The sequence below is a fragment of the Anguilla rostrata genome, chromosome 5, assembly GCF_018555375.3.
Source record: "Anguilla rostrata isolate EN2019 chromosome 5, ASM1855537v3, whole genome shotgun sequence".
In the NCBI taxonomy this organism is placed as follows: Eukaryota; Metazoa; Chordata; class Actinopteri; order Anguilliformes; family Anguillidae; genus Anguilla; species Anguilla rostrata.
In genome coordinates, this window is record NC_057937.1 from 10,122,267 (window position 1) to 10,147,509 (window position 25,243).

Sequence of the window (25,243 nt, forward strand, 5' to 3'; positions counted from 1 at the left end):
GAGGTTTTTTTTTCTTCTCCATACGTTGTCTGTGACGTCAGCAACAAAACCTGACTGAGCTAACTGACCCAAATGACTTGTGTGTGTTTAAACTTCACACCCGTTTGAAAATCGTTCTGCTGACCACGCATCGTGCTTATGAAGTGTGCCCGGAGGTCTTAAGAGTATCCCACAGATCTCTGTGGCCATAGTGAGCTGATCCACACACACCACCAGTCACTGTTATTACAGGAGCGACACACAGCTCACGGCTTCAGGAGCGAGTCTTGATTCAGCAGACCAGCACACCATCCAGACGGACCCGCAGCATGTAAGAATCCCTACTCTCTACCTAATAATCCCCCGATTTAACTGGCTAAAAACTGTTCTCTCCCTCTCATCAACTCAGCTGATGTGTGGTGAGCGTGCTGGCGCAAAATGGCTGCCGTGCATCACCAAGATGGGTGCTACACATTGGCGGTGGGTGAAGTGAGTTCCCCCCTCATCGCTGTGCAGCACTTTGAGTGTCTGGAAAAGAGCTACATAAATGCAATGTTTCATGCATTCATTCATTCATTCATTCATTCATACTTCAATGCGCCTCTCCCATGCTGTGGGTGCTGCTTTTTAATGGCTGGGGTCACGGTCCCTGGTATGTCCGATGCCGTGGCAGACATTAGGGCATGAGGGCACACGCCCGGTTACGCAGCGAACGTGGTGATGGAAAACACACATGACCCAAACTCATTTTCAATGGTATCGATTCTCTACCCCAAATAATAGCCCGCGCGCAATTTATTCTCCTCCCTCAGGTATCGTCTGTTTAAACATGTTGCAGAATCAATCACGCCGTCTCTCCGAGGGATTCTCGTCCAGTGAGTAATGTTATTATCCGGACATAATGAAAGATGCTTTCGCATCACCCTGATTATAAACAAGAAAGGGATGAATACAATTTCACCTCCGCGAGCGCGAGGAAACGCGGCAAAGAACGGGTCGTGTGTCTCTGTGGCAACCGGCTGCAACGCGGCAGTCGCTCCTGATGCCTTCAAACGGGTGAGGACACGATGCCTCGCAAAGGCAGTAAAAACGAGAGCAAGGTTATTCATTACAGCAGGAAGCTAGTAAACGCAATAGCAAAGTACTGTAGATAACCGTCCATGTGTCCATTCAATAATACTACAATACTACTGCTACCACAATAATAATAATAATAATAATAATAATAATAATAATAATAATAATATATTTTTATTTCTAAAGATGTTGCCATGGCTGGAGTCCTTATTCTTGTTCTGTACCCTTATTCTTATTCTGTATTCCTTCAGTCAGTGTTTAAAGGAACTGTATGCATGCACTACACGTTGACTTTAAGTGAACTTTATGGTGCTATTAATATGGACTGTTTCATTTTACGCACTTATGCACTATAATAAAAAAGCAATGCAGAGAAAATAATAGTAATATAATTTATCTCGTTTGGTCCGGAAATATATTTTTGATTGGGGTAGCAGAGCCATCGCGTGGAAAATGATCCCAGTTCAGCTGTTGCATAATGGCATGATGTCATGACAAAAATCTCATGGAACTTTAAACTGTATAATGGCTGATCAAAGTTAATGAAGAGTACGCTCATTCACCATGTGCTTTGTCCTTTACTATTGAATAATGATCACACGCATTACTTCTCAAAAAATATTCACATAATGTCATGAGAGCAGAAGTCAGAGGGAATGACAAACTGCTTCATTAAATATGTAGAAAAATGGTAAAATACATATAAAAATAAATTTAAGCAAATTAGATTTAAAAATGTTTTAATCGTAGCCTTGTTTAAAAATTTACCCAACAGACAAAGGGTCTGGCAGATGGTTTAAATCTGTATGTGAGCATTGTAGATGCACGTTTCAGCTTTAGAGAGTTCTAGAATGCTGTTATTATAGGGAGAGGGATATTCTGAGCAGATCATGGTGGGTAGAACCAGTAAAAAGTGGAGTATGCAATGGGTCCCTTCTTATACCGCTCCTTAACAGTTCCAACAAATCGTACATGTATATATGTATGAATGCATGTATATAGACAGTACACAGGTGCACGGACACACACGCGCGCACACACACAAACACACACACGCACATTTTCAGCATAATCCTCTGCCCTTTACTGCAATCAATAGCTAAGTAGCTGTAATGGCATTTTATCGATTAGTTATTTATCATCATTATCAATAAAAGCAGTGCCAGCTGAGGTGGTATTGTCAAAGAATAGCAAAGAGCAAATTCATTGGTCATTGCTATCAAATGCAAAAAGACAGAAAAGAAGCACAAACACTTTTTCTTAAATAGTTCATTATTGCTGCAAATTATGGATGAAAGGTTACATTAGATACAGTTGTGATGATATAAAAACAATTATGATAATGATGATGATGATGGTGATTATAATGAAAATGAAGATGTATGATGATGCTGTAACAAAGCAGCTGAACATTCAAATCCGCAGAGGAATCTCAGCATTTGTGCCAGAGAGAAGGGGCCATAAGCACTCGGTGAAAATGAGTAAAAAAGAGTGGATGAGGTCATTTACTGTGCTCTTATCTTAGTACTAATGCACACAGTCATATTCAGTGCTAATCATGAACAATGAGGATGTACATTGATTATAGCCGAAATGCTACATGTAAAGGGATTTTATACATTTATTACCATTATGATAATGATAATTACAGATGATATAGTGATAATTGTGATGCCTATGATGATGACGATGATGATGGTGATGATGAATATTATTGATGCTATATTACTATATTATATAGATACTATTGCATAACAATAAATAATTATGCATACAAAAATTACATTGTAATTTGGCACAACAGTACTATTTCACCACGTTCTCCCCAACAGCACAACAAAAGTGAGTGAAATTAAAATCCCAGCCAATTACGTTCCAACACACCAGGTTTCAGATGTCTCCTGCCGGCAACAAGCATTTCACTTCAACTTAACCTGACACGAGAAAATAATTTTTTGACAGTTTACAGTTCAGACGTGATTATTATTATTATTCCTTGAATCCTCACCTCGCTCAGTATCCGGCAAGACATAAGCTTGGGAGGGTGAAGCTTAACGAGGTGAGCTTGTGTTTTAATGAAAATCTCCTTTCCTGGGTTTGTCAGAAAAAGGTGAGAGAGAGAGACAGAGAGATGTGACACACATTTGTAATCACAGCTCTTAACGTCCCTCTTAACGCTTTCAGCCTGCTGTTTAGCACCGTGTTAATATGACACTATCAAGAATAACACGTTTATTAAATTCACGAAGACAAAAAAAACATTAACACATCTTCTGAAAATAAGCACAATTGTAATGTTTCTTTGCCTTTATTAATTTGACATATTCAAGTAGAGGATTGAAGAAAGAAGACCAGCGGCCCACTTCAACTGTGAAGTCCCCTCCAGGGAGGGACATCAAAGACTATGGAAACCTATTAAAAATATGATGGCTTGCTGAAATTTATTTGGCAAAACGTAGCGCCTGAAGCATTTGCAAAACATTGGAGGCAATATCCTATGGTACGAATTCATCTCCAGTGACATATTTTCTGCATATTACACCAGACCATTCATGCATTTCTTACTTTATATTATTTTAAAACATATTTAATTATTGTAGCATGGGCCAGTACTTTTCTAATTTTAATTATGTTCGCCTCATTAAACTATTAGACTTTTGTGGTATCTCCTCTCGATCAGGGGACCCTGATTGGCTTTTGGGGGTTGAACTGTTTCAGACAGGGGAGCCGAAGAGGAGAAAATCCGGAGGACAATAACCTGATTGGTCGGGCAGAGGAGCCGAAGAGGAGAAAATCCGGAGGACAATGATCTGATTGGTCAGGCAGAGGAGCCAAAGAGAAGAAAATCCGGAGGACAATGATCTGATTGGTCAGGCAGTCATGGTCATCCCGTCAAAGGAAACAATGGCTGATTTTCATTATTTGTGCATTTGAATGATAAACATGGGGGGATTGTATTTTTGGGGGTTTGTGGGGGGGCGGGCGGGGCGGCTACTTTTACAACAGTCATCAAAATGTTCCCCGACTTTTAAAGCGGAGCTTTTCAAATGTGTTGCCTGGAATGCTAATGCTTAAAAGGACATGCGTGTCGTTGCTCTGTCTGCAAAGAGCCTGGCTCTGGGGCTGTCAGGGTGACGTTAATGTTTGACTACGTGCAAGACAGTTGATGGAGACACAGAGGTGAACGCCATAGAAGGGGATATCTATAAGGGAGGGCTGAGCATATTGTCTGAAAATCCATGACTAATCGCTTCCTTAACGCGTCTGGGTTTACTGTTGATTTAAGCACATCGCCCCCCTCATCCAGTCATGCGAGATTGGAAGTGAATTTCAGGGGGGCGAACAATGACCCAGGAACAATTCTCCTACAAATTCACCTTGAAATACTTTAGGGACGGACATTTAACCATAGCGCAACTTCTGTATACAGGTGAAACAGTGCTGAACTTTCTTTGACATTGCGCTATGACCGTGATTCTTTTGCGATTAATTCTCAAAGAACGTGTTTCAGTTCATTTAGTGGCACCACCTGGAAATAATTAATACTTTTCATACTCTGATTACTGATAATCAACATTAAAATTCTGACTCCAATATTTATTTTAGGAATTATCCTTTTTTAATTTTTATATATTAATATTTTCTTATTTTAGCAAAAGAATATTCATTAATATATGAATGGGCTCCAAGATATACTCAGGGTAAACTAACCACTCTGTTAAGGCTGAAGCAATCTCGAATGTACAAAGGAAATCCCTTCTTGAACACTGCAAGTCTTTCAATGTCTGCGATTCAAATATTTATGAACATATTCAAGTGGCGGTTTTTAACCTTCCTCTGACCCCATTTAAGCATTAGACGCTTCTAAGAAGGTTCTTGGGGTTTGGATGAAGAAAACAGATTTGAGCGATGATGACAGTTCTTGTTCTCCCCCCTCTGGTGTGGGTTAAGTAGTTCTAGGTATTCATAAATGTAAATAACATCTTGCTAATGCTTCTGTAATGTGGTATTACAAGATTACTACTACTGCTTCTACTACTACTACTACTACTACTTCTATAACTGCTACTACTATTAATAATAATGTAAAAAGATTGAATAGAAGATTAACAGCTGCATTTCATACAGTATTATAGGAAATATTCACACATACACTTAACACATTAGAACACATACTTTTTAAAAAAAATTAAAGCTGAGTTCTTGAGTTTACATTTTATTAAAATAAAGTATATTATTGCTCCATGGCAAAACTAAACACACAGCGTTGATTTTTGCATGTGTAAACATTTGCTTGATCTTGCAGTGGCAAATCAAACAATTTAAATTCACATACATATATCTCACTCAGATATGCATTTGAATATATATCATAATGATTTGGAAACATCCTTTGCCAATTGGATTTCAGTGACAATTAAAATCTATACCCTCACAGCAGAAACTGAATCATCACTTTATTCCAATGAGCAAAGGTTGGAGGGTACAATCTGTTGATTAAGGGATTAATCAACGGTCTGCAGATTAAACACTGCTAGACAGGCACACACACACACACACACACACACACAGAAAAGTGACTTTTAACCATGATGTACTCTACTATCTACTTTTTCAGATATACTTTAGGGTGGCATGAGCGGCTTTGGCAAGGCGATATTCTGAAAGTGGATAAAACTTTGTTAACACATTTCAGAAACTCCCCACTGGATTGAGCCAGTCTGTCAGGCTGATTTCTGGAGACACATAAAAGCAGGAAGGACGTTCTCCAGGCCCTTAGGGATGCGGAAGGTTGGAGGAGAAATATTAACCCTCCAAAGTGTTTGGCTGATTTTAATACATGTATAAATATGAGGGGGGAAGGGGGGTGTGAGGGACGTGTCAGTCTGCGTGTGTGTGAGCGCATATGTGTGCATGTATGCGTGTGTGTGAGTGTGTGTGAGTGTGTGTGTGTGTGTGTGTGCGTGTGAGGGACTGCAGGAGTCACGCCCCGCTGCACATGTACTGCTGCCTCTGCACTGATGTGTCCCAGCAGCCGAGGACCCTGGTGCCTCCCTGTCATACACTCCAGACACGGATATTTGCATATTCCTCTGTGTCATGACAAGGTAGGGGAATAAATAAATAAAGAAATATCTGGCATAAGCAGGGCGCTGGACCAACAGCAAGAAAGAACCTAAAAGTTATATTAGTTACTTTTAGAGCAGCAGGACATGAACACTGCTTGAACATAGATGGAAGGCTCAAGCCATCAAGACATTAGTAACAGTTAATACATTTTATTGCTAAATTAGGAGCCCACATCCTGACTTGGCGCGAGTCTTCATATCTTTCAGACGTTAATATATATATTTTTGGACTGTTCTCTATGACGCACTCGCAGCCATCTTCTAACGGGGATCGTTTTTGGGGACGTATGCAATTGGTTTTCCATTTTCATGCCTTTCAGCTCCCTCTGGAGAACATAATGAGCCCAGTGCCGTGTACCAATGCATTTGAGAAAATTGTGCCTAAAGAATAGATTTCGGCCGACTGATTCATTCATTAATTAATGAAACAACAATGCATTTTCCCCCCTTGGTTATGCAGAGAGAGCAGTTGGAACCCTTCGGAGATTACAACCTTTTTTGATACATGGGCACAATCAGATAATTTTACACTTGTCATCACTAATTGTCACTAAAATAGTGGCAGCCCCCCTGTCCTGGGTGAAAGTTACTCCATAAGCATATCAATGATTACAGATATAGGGCAACACCGCTCAAGAAGTACACAAAAAAAGTAAAAACGAAACCTGATAAGACAGAGCCGGAACGCTGGGCAGCCCGACGACAGCTGCCAGCGACTGTGTACTCCGCATTATCTTTGTGTAAAGAGCGGCGTTGAGCACTTTACACCTTCGCCGCGGTACGAGCAGCAAAAGCCCGTGGAGTGTGTGCGGAGGAGGCTGAACACGCAGCCGGTAAAAGCCACAACAGATATGTCTCCGTTTTTACGATTCCACAGGGCCCCATACTGTCTGCTTCAAAAAAACCAAAAAAAACAATACCATAAGCTTACTGCTTAGGCCAATACTCACATAAAATCTTGGAAAAAAAATCCACTATCTTTATAAAATTTTATTAAAACTTATTTAGCATTAAATTTATATGTATTTTTATTGGTTCACATGGAATTAGCTGAATATAAACAATGGATGAACAGTACTATAACACTTGTCAGTGAATTAATGACTAAATTAATGTTGATGGGGGGAATTGCATGGTACAGTAATATCTGAGAGAGGAAGTGCTGAGCTGTAACAGAAGGGCAGTTTCGCTAAATTATTGTGCGCCTGCATGTGCCTGTGTTCGGCGATTGTCTGAGCACGTTTGTTTCGTAACAGGATATAAATTCCCCTGGAAACAAAATATATATTTGTATCAATCAGGGGAGATGCAGAGCTGAAAGGAGAGTAGATGCGTGGCCGTGGTAAAACGCCCTTCAGAGAATACCTATTATGCCGTTTGATAGACATTTGACTCCTCACCGCACGCTTGTTGTTCAGTGGTAAACGATCGCGTGCGCAGCCCTGCGCTGCTGCTACAACAAAAGCTCTGAAAAGCCAGGAGAGAGCATACGTCAACTTCACCGCGCCGGTCTTAAAATGGGGCCCGACTTCCTCCGACTTATTTTCCCTTAATGCCCTTTTTTATATATATTTAATTAGGAGTGTCCCGCTGTGTGGGGAATTAGAACAGTGCGGCCCTGATTTGCGAACGTTCCGAACGCTGTAAACATTCTGATGAAATTTTCAGGTGGTAATGGATTTCATTTCTGTACCTCTGTACGTTTTATCTATTTTTAATCACCTATTAAAGGACATAGACAAAAACATATATCATATTCAATAAAGAAATTAACTGATAAAAAAAAGATAAGTTTATGGTGTAGGTTTAAAGTTTAAAGGTTATTGCTTACTAACCACCGTAATGTTGTGGTTTTATGCTTATGGAACTGTTTCACATACTTAAATTTATTATGTTTAATACACATTTTAAAAGCAAAGTCATTCTCTCCTATGAATGGTGAAATTGAATTGAATTGGTGAAAGATTTATTTTAAAAACAGTAATTAATATGTAAGAATACAAACTTATACTATGCTTACAATACATATTGTTGCGTATAAATACTAATAATGAAGAATCCCATTCCATTTCTCTGAAATATAACTTTAGTTGACAACAGGATTTGATTTAAATAATGCATACAGCACATTTCTTATACTTTTGACCGCACTTTGAACCTAACATTAATTATTTCACTGTGAATATCCCAGAATATAGCATACTTTAAATTCAACAGCCAGAGGAAGTAAACAGGGCAAACACTTTAAAAAATTTAACGAAACCAAACAAAACAGTGGTGGAAAGTTTGAAAGTTGAGCTTTCACTTTCCGACCAAAATATTTGGGCTGCGATGATTTGTACGACATTTTAATTTCCGAGTTTTGAAAACCTCTCAGCTTGAAAAGTGGCGCTAATGCGGCTTGCGCTCGCTTGAAAAAAATAAAAAAATAATAAAAAAAGTCTGTCGGAAAACCCGCCTCAATCAAGCGCCTTCCTTCATTATTCAGGAGAGGAGAGATCGTGGCGCCAAGTGCTGCCCCTGCATAATTTAAGTTGAACTTCCACTGTTGCCGGGGTGAAGGGGACGTCCTGAACTGTGAGCGCGGTCAAAAGAGACGCCGTCCTCCGGCACGCAGCCGCTGGGCAGAGTAATGGCGTCTTTAAGATCGCACGGGGCGCTCATTTTCACCGGCTTTCCGACGGCCCCGCCGGCTCGGATTTGCGCTCACGATGACTTCGGCTGAATGGATGCCCCATGTTTCACCTCACCCACCCCGGAACACCATGTTACCAAAACACGTGTGGAGGCAGCCATGTTTTTATATAACCTATTTTTGTCCTGTTTTTTTTTTGTCTCTGCCTCTGCCATTTGGAATGCCAATCCATATTGCTAGGTCCTTCTTCCATCACTGCAATGCTCTCTCTCAATTTGGGAGAGCATGGACTAGTAAAAGTGCGGAGATGCTCATAAGTGAAAAATAACTAATGACATATCTGATATTCACAGGATTTTTGTTGGAGATTAAACGTTAAACTCAATTAAAATCCCTCCCCCCCCACCCCCCCAAACAATTATCTTCACAAAGTGTACGTTTCAATATATTTATCTTTCTGTCATACATTTATGAGAGAAATATCTGGTTATTATCTCATATATTTTACGTGTTGTTGGATTAGCCAAAATATAAATACACCCTAATTCTCACGACGGCCATTTTTGACAACTTAATGCACTTTCTGACAATAAATGTCACACTCAATGAACAAGAGTAATTAGTGTGATTATTGTTGTATATTAATAGACCGAAAAACATAATTCTGTTCGCTCGTTTAATACAGATTTTACAGGAAATTTTAGAAATGGCAGTAAATTGTCCACAGTAATTTTGTCAATTAAGGAGGTAGAACATTTAAAATGACACACTTTTCATACCGAACATAATTACATTTCTAAAAAAAAATACTTTGTGAAAAATATTAGTATAATGTAGTTTGCACTATCCAGATGTCTGACTACGGCAGTCAATGCTGACATTACATGAACTTTGTCAAAGCGCTTGCTGTCTCCCCAGATACTGAATTGGCAATGACAATATCAGATATAATCCAGTACTCAAAGAAGACAGCATACAGTATGTCAGGGAATCTGATTTTGGGGACTGGGCTAGCAAAATCTTTTCAAAGCCACACGCATGCACACATGCACACATGCACGCACGCAGGCATGCACGCATGCACACATGCACGCATGCATGCACGCACACGCATGCACACATTCACACACATACATACAAACTGAATGCATCCCTGACCCCTGCATTGACCCCAGCTCAGTTTTTCAGTTGTCTGATTGAGTCCAATAATCCACTAAGTGCATGTTATTAAAAATCCATGTCTATCATTGTTATAAGCCATTCATTTTGATAAGAGTTTCTTTTTTAAAATAGGAATGAATACATTGATTAAAAAAAAAAAAATTAACAACTGAGTTCTGCATTTAAGATGCATTTCTGTATCTTAAGAAAAAAAATCAAATAAATGCCATTAGTAAGATTTTCATGAATGATACAGAAATACACGATGCATACATGGTGTACTGTTTCACCAAAGGCTTTGACCAGAATTGGGTGATGAGTGTGAATTTGTTCATCCAGAAAAGTAATACATGTTGCAATAATTTGTAATTGAACAAAAAAAATTCTTATAAAAAAAATAATTAAATTTCTTATGAAATATTTCACAAATTTCTTTTATTTTTTGTTGGTGAGGAAAGTTTACACACAACTTTCCTCACCAACAAAAAAATAAAAGAAATGTCCTAATGGAAATGAACAAATTTTTTTACATTTACTTTTTTAATATTTCACTTCTATTGGTCCCCTTAAAAATGCTCCAGTCAATTTAAGGAACCCGGAGAACAGGGGACAGCGTGCATGTCATCGGCTGTCTTTGTTAGCATATTTATTATTATTATTATTATTATTTTCCCCTGCTCGGGCGATTCTATAATTACGGCGGCGGCGGCGGCGGCGCCGTGAAGCGTGTGCGCTGCGAGATGGGCGAGCATCAGGAAACAGACATGCACAAGTTGCTTACGTCCCTCCGAGACGTCTAAAGCAGTTTTATAGCCGCAAAGTGCCACCGTGGAGCCGTTACTGCTTTATCTCCTTTTCAATTATGCAGGATAGTTTCTGACCCGGTGCTGAGATCTCTCCCCTCCTGAATAATGAATAGGCTACTTGATTGAGGTGGGTTTCCTATAGTCATTTTAAATGAAGCGCGGCTGCATTAGGACATCAAATAAGAACGCTCGTACTTTCGAGTTGAAAGGTTTTTCCAAAATAAAAAAAAAATAAAAAGAAGAAACAAATATGCTTGCGCACACACACACACACACACACATGCGCGCGCGGGCGGGCAGTCTAGACCAAATAAAATCGTCCGTGGTGCCACGGTAATGCAAATCACATGGCGCCACGGAGGCAACTTGTCTTAATAAGTGCTCTCGTTCTTAAAGTGTGGCTTAGAATGAGCAATAAGAATGGGGGGGTCGGGGGGGACGGAGTGCGCGCATATTTCCTGCTTTAATAATTTCAGGGGGAGCCGATCTTTCGAGTCCACACAACAAACATCAAAAACCTTCTTGTGTAATTGAGTTTTTAAGTGTTTTGTGAGTTAGCAAATATACACCACCCAAGTGTCACATTATACCGTGCAGGGCAGTAGAGACAATGGACTCACAGTGCGCTGAGTTCATGGGAAGACAATGTTGGGGCTAGTCTTTCTTGATGCCCCCTGCTCCAGTCTTAGCCTGTGCATTTATCCTAAGAGTCTTTCACTTTTCTATTATAGATGGTGCTGAACTTCTTGACAAAGTGCACTAGGGCGGCTATGTGTGTTTCTGAAAGGGTATGACAGTGATGTCACGTCTTTGCGATGAAAGGCAGCCATGTTTTCAGTAGGGCCTTGTTCCAAAAATGGGTTTTATTTTAAAAATGTTTTTATTTCTTTAATTTTTTGCTTATTTTTCTTGTGCCTAACAAGATATTTCTAGTGGAAAACACATAACCAACATCTTTAAAAAGGATTTTGTTTATCACTATGTTAAAAATAAAGATTTGATATTTCATATAGCTTAGAAATATTTTGCTTGGCATCACACATTTTTATAGAAATAAATCCTTTGCACAAAATACATTTACTTAAGATGATTTATTTTTTTAAATGTATTTCACATATTTCCACGAATTAGTATAGATCATATTGTTCTGGAATATATATATTGTAAGTTATACTTTTTTCAGGAGAAAGCACAAATAAGAATAAACTGTTCCCGTGAAACAATTTCTAAAAAGTTATTTTAATACTACTAGATTTTCCTCTCATCTGAACAGTAACATTAATAGATAAGATGACACATTAAATTAAGTTTCCACGCTGATAGGGATCAAGATACGATGAGAAAAATAAAAGTGGTGATTAATTTTACTACACCTTAAGCAATAATATAATATTTGAACCTTAGGTTACCCATTTATGGCACACTAAATAGGCTTACAAAATAGTTATTTGACATTGCTGTTCTATATTTACATATTAAGTGCATATTATTTTTGATATTTTTCCATCTCCTTCTGCATGTCAAGAAAAAAATAATGAACCCAATGGTAGTGTTGATTAATAAAATGTTTACTAGTAACAAAAATATAAACTATTTGAATGAGAAAGCAGAGTGGGAAAAAGACTGTAGCGTCAAGCTGTGCACAGACTGAAATACCCAACTGTTCCTCAGCCTCCAGGTCTCTGCGACTGAGTTAAATCTCCAGGGGATCTGCAGGAGTTTCAAAGCCAGGGAGAACACAACGCAGCCCTGCAAGGTGTCTGTGCCAAGCGCACGAAGCCATGTGTCGCTGCGACGGAACTACCGCTTCACTCAGGGAAAAAAAATAAAAATAAAATACGTGTATAGCATTTCGCTCTGCTGCTGTTCCGTGAATGAGAGACGAAAATGTACCGTAAAAGGAATTTGTGTTTTTGTAAAACAAATAAATAAATAAACGCATAAAAATTGCAGCTACAGCAAAGCATAATTTCGCAGGATATTGAAAAGTGTGAGTTGGCACTGCGGTGCCCTGTGTCACCAGTCCTGTTATTTATTTATTTCTTCGATGTTTCACGGGTGACTCACTGGTTCAACATGGGGGAGATGGGTCTGAGTGTCACTACCATGGTGAATACACTGATGCACTGTTGGCCTCCTACTACCCCATCCTTTTAACAACCTTGTGTTCAAATATTAAATAGAGAATTTTAGAAAAGTTCTGTCAGGCATAACAGCTATCGCACTCTTTGTGCTCTGCGCTAACATTATTATTTTTAATGATCTTCAGGGGATTCCTAAAAACGCTGTAAGCCAACGCTCTGTACGAAAAAGAATTGACAGAGCGTGATGTCTCAGCGCCGAAACAGAAGCGAGGCGTCCATTAGCATTTTAGCTTTTAAGTCTCCGGGGTAGATCAGAGAACAGGCCTCATGTTTAAGGCTTGCTGTGCGCAGGTTTGCTTTCTGACCCTGACCCCTGATTATTTGCAAATCTCCCGTAACCATTTGCATTAATTCAGGTCTCCTGAAGTCCGACGAACAGCCGACTCGCACCTAATTAGGATTTATTTTCTCGATGCCTCACGCAAACACCCTCAGCCCACGGGATAATTAGAGAGGAAAGACATTAATGGGGTCAACAGGCATATTTTAATTTAAACAATGTCACAGTGACAAAAAATATGTTAACGTAAAAAATTTGAAGCCTCAGGTGTTTCCTTTCTGAATTCATAATTTTAATAAAGTCTGCAAAGGACATGCTGTAGCACGCAAGACGAGCATCAAGAACACGGAAAATTGATGATCTTGTTTAGAAAATATGCGTAAGTTGTAAAAGTCAACTTGTATAAATGATGAATTATCATTATTAACGCTACCATTTTACACATCATTAATCTAGGACTAAGTGTACATTTTTAAGTAAGTAATTATGGCTTCCCAATGCTGAACAAAAAGATGGCTCCAGATGCTCAACTCTGGCCAAACAAACACATAACCCTCAACTCTATATGCAATCTTTGGTACCTTTTTGAACATGATTATGCTCTTGGTCATTTGCCTCTTTGTGGAACACAGTAACACAGTGCCTAACCTCACACTAATTCCTGACCTGATCCAACCCCAACACACCTACTGTTAATACGCAGTGATAGAGAATGTCCACAAATTAACAATAAAAAGACAACATGATATGCCACACCATGCAATTCATAGCTGTCCAAGAAATCTAGTTGAAAATGTAAGTAAGTATTCTTATAGTAATAACATATTTTTGACAGAAATGTCAAATAGAACCATATAAATTCAATACCTCATTCATATAAGTCATTGACTGAAAGCAATAAAATGAAATATTAGTTAGACTATACATGTACAATGGCGCGGTTATACGACAGTAATTTTATTTGACATGTCCTCAGATATACTTAGTTCAGAAAATCAAAGGTTTCATGTTAGGCAATTAGTTACATCAGTGAAGTTTTTTTCTTTCTCCGCATGAGAAGTTAACTAATCCCTGTTCTCCATTAAAGCACTTTACACTTTACTTGACTTTAAACTATAATTTTAAATTAAAAGTGCAGTTAAGGAAAGTGTTTGCTTCACAATACAGTTTGCCGTGTTGATCTCAGTCAATTATGAACTTGTCAAACTGACACAAAGGCTTGCATTCATCTGTAAGTCAGTTAAGGACACGTTTGGATTGATTCATGGTCGGTGGTTTTGTAGTCCCGCGGATCCTGTAGCTCTTGCGGTGTATAAAGGCTGCTTCTACTGGCTCCGGCACCTATGTGGATATATCTATGCAAGTTACTGTGAAACAAAGTTACAATAGAGAGACTCTTCTTCGCCGTGCTGTTTATTTGTGGCTGGTACGAGCCAGCAGGGCCGTAGCCAGTGGCTATGGCACTGTGTGCCAGGGTGTGGAAATGAAAACTGTGGTTCCTCATTCCAAAAGGGACTAATAAAGATGGCTGAGTTCCACTCGACCGGCTTGCAGCCAGGTTCAGCTTTGCTATAAGAGGAGCTGAGAGGCGGCAGGCTCTGGGATCTGGGGTCTGGGCTCCAGGGTCTGGTGTCTGGGCGCTAAGGGGGGTTTGGGTGCTGGGGGGGTCTGGTCTGGGTGCTAGGGGGGATTAGGGTGCTGGGTAGGGGGGTGTCTGGGTGCTGGTGGGGTCTGGGCACTGGGGTGAAATGGAGGTCTGGTCGCTGGGGAGGTCTGGATTATGGGGATGCCGGGGGGTGGGTCTGGGTACTGGCGGGGGCCTCTGGGGTCAGGAAGCTGAGAGGAGTGCGAGTTGCGTGCATGCTGGGCGCCCAATTTCTCCAAGCGCTACCGTTCCTCACTCCGGTGCCTGATGGGAGCTCACTTTGTACCAGCGATGCTTAGCCTCCCGGCTCGTCTGCGATCGTAACTACCTGCCTGACAAAACCCATTTAGAGGGAGAGCTTTGACCCTGGCTTCTGAAAGAGAGAGGTCAGCTGTCTAACAAGAGGGGCCCATAGCTTCAGACTCAGCACCTGCCCACCCCCCCCAGCGCCTCCACCCCCCCCCCCCCACCACCACTCGCCCTCCCCACCCCACGCCGCCCAGCTTTAATCTATTTCGCCCCACCATCACACACAGGAGGTTTCCTTAATGTCAGCTCTGTGAACTCGGGGCTGAATATTAAAAAACAGAAAGTGAAAAAAAAGAAAAGAAAAGAAAAGACTTTAATATGATGCAGGGTGCGGCTGGAAGAGTGTGCGGACAGGAAAACTGCAGGCGCAGAATAATTAAGGCTCATATTTAAATTGGGGAGCCTGGGGAGTCTGGCGGAAGCACCCTTTTACCTGGCGAGAAGTGGCTGTCCCAGTCCAGTTATTAAAATGTGCTCGGTGACGGAAATCAGATACCAGGGGGTGAGGGTAAGTGGCTACTCCGGCGCGCGGGTACTCAGATTTGAGTGCAAGCCGGTACTTGGGTGTGCAGGTATGCGGGCACTCGGGTGCACAGGTAAGCAGGTACTCGGGTGCATGGGTAAGTGGATACTCGGGTGCACAGGTAAGCTGGTACTCAGGTGCACAGGTAAGCAGGTACTCGGGTGCATGGGTAAGTGGATACTCGGGTGCACAGGTAAGCTGGTACTCGGGTGCACAGGTAAGCAGGTACTCGGGTGCACAGGTAAGCAGGTACTCGGGTGCATGGGTAAGTGGATACTCGGGTGCACAGGTAAGCTGGTACTCAGGTGCACAGGTAAGCAGGTACTCGGGTGCATGGGTAAGTGGATACTCGGGTGCACAGGTAAGCTGGTACTCAGGTGCACAGGTAAGCAGGTACTCGGGTGCATGGGTAAGTGGATACTCGGGTGCACAGGTAAGCTGGTACTCGGGTGCACAGGTAAGCAGGTACTCGGGTGCATGGGTAAGTGGATACTTGGGTGCACAGGTAAGCAGGTACTCGGGTGCATGGGTAAGTGGATACTTGGGTGCACAGGTAAGCTGGTACTTGGGTGCGCAGGTAAGCAGGTACTTGAGTGCGCAGGTAAGCAGGTACTTGAGTGCGCAGGTAAGCGGGTACACTGGTGCACGGGTAAGGGTGCACTCAGGTGTGGAGGTAAGCGGGCACACAGGCAGGCAGCGCCCCGACGCTCGCCTGAGTAATGTGACGTGCCTGAGGCCAGGGAGGCATCGAGCGGCTCCGCTCGAGAGCGGCAGACGATACCCCGCATGACAGCGGCGTAATGCCATTGGACGGAAGACCGAGGCGCGCGGTGGTGAAGAGAGCCAGTGCGCCAGCGTGCGTCTGGGGCTGGGATCCCCGTCCGGGCTGCAAACTCCCAACATTGATCCGGAATAAATTGAGACTGATGATCAGCCGTTGACAATTCCCATAATCATTAGGCCTTCAGTCATTTATCAAGGTAACGATATCCGCGGCCCTAATGTCACATTTCTCTTGTTGGAGGGGAGCGGGGCGCACGCTGTGATTTTTAAAAGGATTGATTACACACCAGCTGCTTTCTGCTCTGCTCTAAGTGTGGGATAATAAGTTATTTAGCCGAAAGATAACAGGAAGGAAGGGGGGAAGAAAAAAAAGGCAGAGGCAATCTAATTTCCTCCGCACAACTTTTTCTGCTCTTGCTGACTGTCACGGGAGATGCAATCACATGGAACAGACTGTCATATTAGACCAAAAAGCAGGGGAAAAAAAGCTTTTGAAATCCAATCTAGCTCTCTAGTTTCTGATATTAAGGGACACGTATAAGTGGATGGGGATAAAGGCTTTGTTTCTCTGTTTTACCAGGCATGAGCGGGGACTTATAAGAATACCGCACACAGAGGGGAAAAAAAAAAAACTATATACACAGGGGCAAATGACTTCTTGGTGAACTATGTGGGGGCACAGCACAAATAGATGTGGTTATGTTATAAACATGACGTACCTCACAGAGCAATTACAAATCATTCTTACCCAGCTAACACGATGTGATTTAATATAACACTCTAATAAAATTCTAATTTACTTTATTGGCTACTGAATATTTCAATACGTTCCACCAGAAACCCTCTCACAACAAATAACAGCCTCAATAAAACATAAATGCTTAATAATAATAATAATAATAATAATAATAATAATAACAGAATTTTACTTATATACTTATTTATACTTATTATAGACTTAGTATACTCATAAATAGGTCAAATATAATAGGGGGAGGTGGGATGGATCTGTTCAACACTGGGACTTTTTCTAATTATTCACATAAATTGTCATCTATTAAAACCAACACTCGACATGGAATGGTTGCTATGGGACAAGAGAAAAGATATCTTTGGGTACTTATCCAGTAGGCAAAGCGCACGCTATATTCATAAGGTGGGGAAGGGGGGGAAGGGGGGGTGGGGGGGGGGGTCAGGGGTGGAGTCCTCAGGGCTGTGCGTAGCATCCTATTGTGCAGCTATGGCAATGTAAACCCACATTCTCTCCCTTAGCATCACCCTGCAAAGCTTGGTCCTTCTTCATCGGGCTTCCCATTGTCAAACAGCACCATGCACAATCCCCTCTGGAGCGGGCTAGCACAGAGTAATACATGCAATAAAGGCTGTTTGGGAAAGGGGGTGTTCTCAAAGTGCCCCATTAAAAACATGGGGAAAAATCAGTGGTTCTCAAAAACGCATGCTAAATCTTCAACTTATTTATATTACCCTAATCAATGGGCTATTACTTAATTGTTTTTTTTAATCATACAGAAAAGTTACTGATAAAAAATAATAATAATACATTGGCGACAATAACATAACATAACATAATATGTTTTTATTGCCCCATGTTATTAATGATAATAAGAAATTATCCGGTTGATAAAACTAACAGCATCATCAAAATGTAATGTTGAAGGTGAACATAGCTTTAATAGGCTACAGATCACTTAAATGATATGTTGTGCTTTAAACCATTAAGCAAAATATGTAATAAAACAATGTATTATAACCCAGATTTTATTTATATTGATAATATTATTGATAAGCTTATTGATCCAGTAATATCCAGTGTTCTCTGATCAGACACCTCTCCCTTGTGTGTTACTCTTTAAATTCTGGAAATAATAATAATAATAATAATAATAATAATAATAACAACAATAATAATAATAATAAAAACGACAATAATAATAATAATAATCTTGCTGTTCAAAAAATTACCTTGTATGTAAATATTCTGGAGTCTGGAGTGGCTTTAATGTTCAAGGAATCATATTGAAAATAATATGATTATATTTGATATACTATGTTTCATTGAATACCAGATTTATTTTTAAATTATTGATTTTTAAAAAACTGAAGTATGTGGGAGTTAGCAGGAGGTGCACTGTGTAAGTATGTACAACAATCTAATTGGTTCTTCAGTAGAAGTATAGCAGAGCTGAACAATATAAACACTTGATGACAAGGATGCTCCAAACATCTGCTGTTTTTGCTCCACTATTCAACCTAGAAATCAATTTAATAACAGTTTTTTTTTATCAAGCAAAGAGGAAACTTGTTTTTTTATTACAAGCTTGCTTTTTGTCTGTGTAATTACGATTAATGTCGAAAAAGGATATGTTTTTAGTGCACAAGAAACAATTTAACACAATTGAATTTCTGTAGAAAACGGAGAGAAAAGCATAGATCTGCTCAATGTTATTTCAGCACTATCTTACTCAAGGGAAGCATTACTTTTCTCTTCCACAACATAAAATGTCCACAGTTTTTTTCCCTTTTGTCAACAAGTGAAAACAGTCTGTTCTAGTTATACGCCAAAAAGCAACAATGGAAGATAAGATTGGAAATGGAATTTGTTTCACACAGCTCCTTTCAAACAGAAGATTTGAGAATGTTGTGAATTTAGGACTATTACTGGCCAATTTATTCACCACAACTCCGATTAGAGCAAACTCTGATTAGAGAACTTAGTGTGGAAGCATGTCTTTGGTGTCATTCAAAAACATCATGTCTTTAAACAATCTCAGGAACGACAAAACAAAAAAGCTAAAATAAATGAATAAATAAATGAACACAGCTTTCTGGTTTATTTAGTTTATCAACGGTTGCTAAATTAAGTAGTCACTGTCCCTAGAACTGGATGCAATTTTTAAGTACTTCTTTTCTTAAAGGAAACTATAATAACAGGACTTTTTTTCAGGATATGTGATGCATTGCATAAAGGCAAGCCTACTAAACAAAACTGAATGAATTACTTTATGTAAAGTGCTACATATCATTTTAAATACTTTTATAAATTATGTGCCCATAATCAAAGTAAGTGTAATACAAAGTGTAATAAACAACATCAGCTACTGTATATCATTAAGGAAAATATACATAATACAGTGCATATTACATATACTACCCAATAGATTCTTTACCATATGCACAATAGTGCAAACAGATAAGGTCCAATATGGGACTTTATATTTAATTTTATGCCAAATACAGCAATTAGAATAATTACTTTTAATTTGTCAGAAATACCACAACAATACAATCGTTACTCAATGACAAAGTAATTGGAGATGGAGGTAAGAATCTGTGAATATGTAATCTGTGGAATGCAGAACTGATTAATTAATTTAAAAAAACCAATTAATAACTAAATAAAAGATCAGAAAAACTGCAAGATAATTTTCATCAACATCTTGTTTCATGAGAGGATAGATAGCATTCTTGATATTTCACTTTTGAGTCTCTCTTTTTAAACAAAGCACTCTGTTGCTTTGTGCTGTCACTTCATGAAATATTTAAATCTGGCATCAGACTTTTGTTTTCAAATTAATTATTAAATAGGTATTTGGCGTCTGTTTTTCAAGCCATAATATGGCAATAAGGCGATAATGTTGAAGCATACATCTCAAGCTATATTGGAAGGAAGTGAACTTTAGAATTACCGAGGTTGCACAATAAGCATGGAGATTATGGAAAATTGCTAGAAAGCAAGGTAATTGAGTTCAACCAATGGCACAGGCATGGCAGTCCTCTTCATACAATAGACATCTTCATTCAGAGTTAATTCAACCATGAAAAAACAGCTCCGTACCGTATTTTTTATCTACACTGAAACTTTAGTCAATTCTAACAGTAGTGTGGAGGTTGCTACGCTTGCCGCTGCAGAAAAGATGGATTTGATGAACTAAAAGTAACGCAAGAGACATCAAAGTGGCATTGCCCGGTGCATCGTTCACGTCATATTACCCTGCGCCATTTCACCATCATCTACAATCAACCACAAACTCCAGGACCTTCAAGTGTATGTCCACTCGACATTCAAATGTAAATTCAATGCAGGTAGGTTCACTTATCTGAACTACTCTACATAATTGCCTCATTCTCTACAGAAAGATCAAAGTTGCTCTCGGACATAATCACTATTATATGCTTTATGACTTGCCTTGTTATTATTTCAAGGATAAATAATAATAATAAATAATAATAATAATAATAATAATAATAATAATAATAATAATAGCATTTTATTCTTTTTTGAACTGAAGTCAGTGCCTTATATTGAAATGATGTGAAAGCAGAATTGTTTTGCTTGATAGTGAACCATCAGCAGTGGCTTACTATGGAAGGCAAAGGGATAAATCTCCCAAATGGCTTCACCCACACCCTTCAAAATCAGTTTTCCAATATACGGTACAAAGCTCACCAATTTCCAAATAACTGTTACCAATTGCTGTCTGGCATTTGAAGGATAACAAGGAGTTTCACTTTTAAAAAATAAAATTTCCCCCCAATCTATACACAAAAAAGAATCAACCCAAAGGAAGGAAGTGCGAAATGGAAAAATAACTTAGCAAATAAAAGTTCTAAATAAATAAATAAATAAATAAGTAACGATGTGAAAGACTGAAATACAATCAGAGTCTAAGTGTGCACCACGCAGCATGACAGGAAATAAAGTACGTGACCACATTAGCCGCGGCGGTGTCTTAATGGCGCCTGGCTGGAGCCCTCATTAACAGACCCTTCCCTATACGCTGAACGGGGGAAAACGTTTTATACCTGTACATGCTGATTTTTTTTTCCTCTCTCCAAAGTAATTGCCAACATTCAGGGGAACCTAGTCCGCTGGGTGTCTTTCATTTCGTGTTCTTTCCTATTCTCCCCGGTCCGTTGGATCGGTGACACTTACACGTCGGCGGGGTCTGGTGAGCGAACGCGCGGTTTGTCCTTGTTACCCGCCTTTACGCGCAAGGGCCTTATGGCGCTGTTCTAATATCGCCCTGTAGCGAGCGGGGGCCCGATACCTTCGGCTGTGAGAACAGACACAGCACTCAGTTCACAGAGATGAGAAAAAAGAGGGAGGAAAATCACATCTTCCGAAAAGTTCAGAGCCAAGTTCATGCAATGGAGTCAGTCATGTCAAAGCTGGAAAGATTGATTTCAGTTACTTCATCTGATTTACTTCAGTAAAATATACACTGTAGTTACGAGGCAAAAAGTGGTCAAACCATAAGAGCAACTCCTAAATGTGAAAGGCTCAAATAGTTTGCTGTAATCCCTACTATCATGGTACCATACTAAAGCTGCGGTATAACCAAACAGTGACTAGACAGCTCAGTACTTACAGAAAACACAATACTCTTGTGTAGACCTCAGTGCTGTCAAGTGTAGTTTCCATGTAGAATGTCAGGCAAATAAAAATAACAGGCCAATCCTGGCTTGGATATCCACAGCAATAACACATGGGCCTACGATTTCTGAATTAAATATACACAAGAGCAATACTGAATTACATTATATGCAAATATTTAGCCATTTGGTTATGGACTGGCCAAACAAATTGTTCTTTGGAATGCGTTTGCAAATGACTGTGACAAACACATTTCCCAACACACAGAAGATGTGAAAATTGCTCTTTAAAATAGACAGAGCATTCAGTGGTGTTTTTCAAACAATAATTCAAGCATCACCATAGCTAAAGAAATGTTAGGCTTTCCCACTCTTTATCTGCAAAGACTGCTTAAATGTTTACCTCCCATGTTTTACCCATTGTGCACATAAGAAGCATCTACAATCCAGAACCCCAATTTTATCCACAGTACACAGACAGTACACAATGTAAGCACATCAGTGGAAGGAACCACATCAGGCAGTGCACAGTGAATGTTCACTCAATGATTCCCCAGTGTTCTTGATTCCACACATTTCTTCCAGGGATACAAACTCAGTTTGATTCATTTGAAATGCAACCCAGCAAAAGAAACTTACAGCAAACCAAATCTAGAGCAACAAAATAAAAAAAATAAAAAAAGATTAGTAAATGATAGAAATGTAATTGTATATAAGCTAGAATGAGGCTCATGACATTTCTATGGTTACAGTTGTCAATAATCACATTTCTTAAAAATACCTTATGAGGCAAAAATATTACAGTTTACTTACCATTTTATAACACTCAAATCACATTCTCACAGTTCTGCATTCTTACTATTCCTTTTCTCCGTTGACAACTAACATTAATTAAATTAAATGACAGAATCATGAATGTAGGCACATTACAGAATATTTTACCATAAAGGCTTTTTGACTAAGTAGAACAAAGAGGCAAGTTAACATTTTGACCCTTTCCAATGAGGACTTCGGTACAGTAGGGTTGATACATTATTAAATAACCCTAGTCTTATAAATCACATTTGTATGGGAACATTGAACAAGTTTCATTCATTACTGTCAAAGTATAAGATGACAACAGTCATGCAGTATAGAGTATTGCAGAAATCAGTCCTACTGCATCAAAAGTGACCGTGATGATTATCTATTCAGATGCAACTGAAATATGAGTCTGCACCAGAGAAATCTAACAATACCATTAGTACTGCGTAGTTAATTAATTAAGGGGTGTTCTCTTCACAGTGTGCTATTATTACTGTTGGTCTTTGCGGATTCTTCAAAATGAGTACAGTCTCGAATTTCAACAAGCATTTGCTCAGGGAATTGCATATCAACAGAACATCTAAAAAAAAATCAATAAATGCTTTGGTACACTACAAATGAAATGAAACAAAATATATCTAAATTCTAGGCAACATAATTCTTAAAATGTATAAATAAATTAGTAATCTTTCATAGAACATTTATGCAAATAACACTGAAAATAAAGAGTAAAAAATAAGCACCAAAAAAGAGGAAAATTAGATGCCAATGAAACATTGAACAATTAAATAGTACACATACGTCAAGCTATGTCTTTAATGTGGATTGATTGATTTATCAAGTTTTCTAGACAATGAAGTACAAGGAACAGATGGAAAACAAAAGTTGAATATCTTTTTGATTATCTTTTAAAATTACACTTTTAATATAAAACTCCTATTTAATCCATTAATCGCAGAACTCTCAGAATGAAAGTAGCCATATAATGCTAAAAGCACAAAAGGATGAAATTGCAAGCATGAAACATTAAAACTTCAAAGGGTTGTACTACTGTCTTGAATTTCAATGAACGCCCCATATTATGTCATTAAGGAAACTGAAGTGCATTACAGTAGCTCTGTTCCCAATGCAACAGTTAAAATATATTAAAAAGTTAAATATAAAAAATGAAATCAGATAACATGGCAGGACTCCACATGTACAGTGATGTCAGATGTGGGGGGGATTCAATCTTTATTCTTGATAATTTACAGTGAAATCAAGAACAGAAAAAAGCAACACAACCAGGTGGTCTTTGCCACCTTCACAGACAAAAATAATATAATTTTGACTATCACACAGCTGATCAGCCTATGAAGCTCATTCACAAATGAGACATAATCATTTTTTTTTCAATTACAAAAATATTAATATTGTAGGTAGGTGCCTGTGGTCTAAAAAGGACTCCATTGCTGTTTTTTTTATTTTTAAACTCCTGCTAAACTATTATAACCAGCTAAGGAAGATTAGCTCATTAATAATCCCTCTAAGAGGACGGGTCAGCCAGAATGCGTAGGCTCCGTGGAGCCCCAGATCACCGTCACTACGGTGATCTCCGGTTCTCCTGTCCCCCACTCACGGGAGGTCATGCGTCTAAGTGCCACCAGGGCGGAGGAGAGAATCCCCGGGGTGCCATATCGCCCCCATTTGAGCCGGACCACCGCCAAGAATGGCGACTCTGGGACGTAGATTTCAGCATATTATTTACGAATGCGATCGCTCAAAACTTCAATCAGGACACAGTCCAAGCGTTAGCTGAGTAGGAAAGTGGGCGATAGCTCTAAAAAGAAAAAAGAAAAAGAAAAAAACATTTGGTCTGCAGTGCATCGGTGGTGCAATACCAATGAAGATGACAAACGTTCTATACAACAAAGAATATTGTTGGGTATGCTTGAATGTTTTTATAACAGTGAATAGAGAAATATTTCAACTTTGACAGTGACTTTTGAGAGAAAAAAGAAATACGTTTTCAAGACAGATTTTGTGTCTTAAGGTTATTCAGCATTGAAAACTTTCCCTGGATGTGGAACACAAAGTTCAGGGCAACATGCATGGCCTTTTGAGTCATACTAGATGTAGAAATGCCCCAATCAACAGACGCTATGCTAGTGCCAGTGCCTAGGGTACGGCCTGTGGCTTGCAGACATAAACCTCTTTATCTGTCATTTTCATTCGCCACCAGCGGTTTGACGCTGTAAAATGTCCCCCTTACCAACAACGTTCCCTCAGATCCTTCTGCATTGCAGACTGCACACTTTCGGCACGATATCAAAGCTATTAAATGTCAACGCTAATGTATTAAAGGGCATTTTATGACTTTCTAAGAAATCTGACCTTGAGAGAACCTTCTCATTCTTAGGGAGAGTGCACAGTCAGAGTGCCTACAATCAAATGCTGCTGGTGTCTATTATGTTTAGGCATTTGTGACTTCACAGCACCGTAATAACACCTGCATTTCAGCTTTGATACTGCAGTGTGCCTACTATGTCATATCTCAGCAAAATAACAGCAGGAAAGGTGAATCGCTATTGATAT

At 39.4% G+C, this 25,243-nt stretch overlaps 1 protein-coding gene across 19 annotated transcripts in view; it reads right to left on the bottom strand.

Moving 5' to 3' along the window:
• Positions 1 to 25,243, bottom strand: part of tenm3 (teneurin transmembrane protein 3) — a 484,477-nt gene that overhangs the window by 300,074 nt on the left and 159,160 nt on the right. The window lies entirely within an intron of this gene.